Here is a 1950-nt window from a genome sequence, read left to right on the forward strand (position 1 = left end):
TCTGGTCGTGTTCTAAAGGCCGAGCAACTAGCGAGCACTTCAACTTACGCGAGTTCTCAATACCCACCTACCTTAGGTTCCGGGTCCTCGGCAGGGACCCAAGGTAGTAACCACTCAGGACTCACATATTGCGTCCAGTGACTCTTCCTCTGACTACGACGTCATGGAGGGTTACCCAATGCCTAATCGTGATAGCTCAAGCCAAGACATGCATGCCATGGGTCCACGATCCGGACCGATCCCTATGCCCTTAGAGAGTGTGCACGTGAATACTCCATTCACTGCACCCCCTTGACTCTTTAGAGCTATTCCCCTCCGAGGTTATATTACCTGATGGTAGAAGCCTTGCCGAAGTACAATAAGTTGAGTGGTATATCATTGCGGCTAGGAAAAAGAAAATTGAGAGCTTACGCAGAGCGGAGAAACAAATAAAGTTAAAAGCAAAAGCCCCTATGTCAGTATCATTGCTAGGAGAGCAATCGAGTGCTCCTGAATTAGCGAGCTAAGAGTCGACCCATAGAGAGCCACATTGCATCTAGTTCAAAGGACACCCCTAGCACCTCAATCCTAGATAGAGCGTTCTTAAATGAGAACTGGGAGTACAAACTACAAACAGAAACTCTAACTGACCTATACAAAGGTCACACCTATCACGTGGGTTGGTTAGATGTCCTACAATCCACAACGGGTGCTACTAGTATGGAGGAGCAACAACAAAGAGTTTGTGAGGTCATCCATAGGATTATTGAGCTAGAGAGACAGAACAAGGGGATCCACATGCCTTCAATGGGTCTCATGAGATTCTTGCAGGGAAGGCTAAACAACCAACCTTATCGCAAATGGAGACTCCCTCGGGGAGTCCGATAAATCCTCCATATGTTGTTTCGCCAGGGGTCTCAGTGCAATCTGAGCCCACAAGTGATAGCTTTACCTTTCCAAGTCTAGCTCACCTTTCCCTTGATGACACCACGGCTACCATGCCTACCTCAATGATGGGCATGCCAAGAAACACGCCATGGGCCTCATTTGTTAGTAAAGCACCACTACATGGTAGCTCAGTGCCTGCAACAGTACCTACAAGTGTGTACCAATCATATACACCTATGGGTCCTCCTCCTCATGTAGTCTCTACCCCTCCCATTGTTTCAACAACCTATACTCCATAGCCACAACACCTAAGCTCTTATTTCCATGGAACCATACCGGCTAGCATTAGCATGTCACATCCGACGTCTGCTATGCCTATGGCCACGCATATGAGCTTTGGGCCACCACATGGCACAACACTATACCAAACGTGGAACCCAAGGGCTTCCTATGCGCCCAAGCCCAATGCCAATACCTACTCCACATGTAGTCTCTGGAGCGCCTTCACCCACGGTGCCTGCTCACTTAGGTGACTTGGCAACATTTGCTCAAGCTATCGGTCGATCTATTGCTAAGAATATGCGTAACATCCTGATAGAGAGCCTAGAAGTAAGGCAGTACAAATAGCCAAGCTCACATAAAAATTTAGTGGAGACAGGGATGTAAGAAAGCCTTTCAAAGTGTTTGAACAAATATGCGATTCTCTAGGAGAACACACTGACTTGCATAAGAGTAATGCTTTAAGCCTAACCTTAAGTGCGAAGGCAAGGGATTGGTATAGAACCCTAAGGGTGGAAGAAAAAACGATTTACCTACTCTTAGGAGACTGTTCTTGAAAGAATACATACGAGAGGGAGTGCTTTGGGGTGTAGCCTCTCAGCTCCAGAAAGCCCAACGAGAGGAAGGACAGTCAGTGAGAGACTTTATTAGTCGCTTAAAGCATTTGAATTCTCGTTGTAATCCAAATGAGCGCTTCAATAATAATCAATTGCTTGATAGATTTATTAGGGGATTACGACGTGAGGATATCTACAATGGCCTACTCATTAGAGATATCACAACTTGGGAAGCAATCACCACCAA

This window comes from Adiantum capillus-veneris, chromosome 30 (assembly GCF_014529385.1).
Source record: "Adiantum capillus-veneris isolate H3 chromosome 30, ASM1452938v2, whole genome shotgun sequence".
In the NCBI taxonomy this organism is placed as follows: Eukaryota; Viridiplantae; Streptophyta; class Polypodiopsida; order Polypodiales; family Pteridaceae; genus Adiantum; species Adiantum capillus-veneris.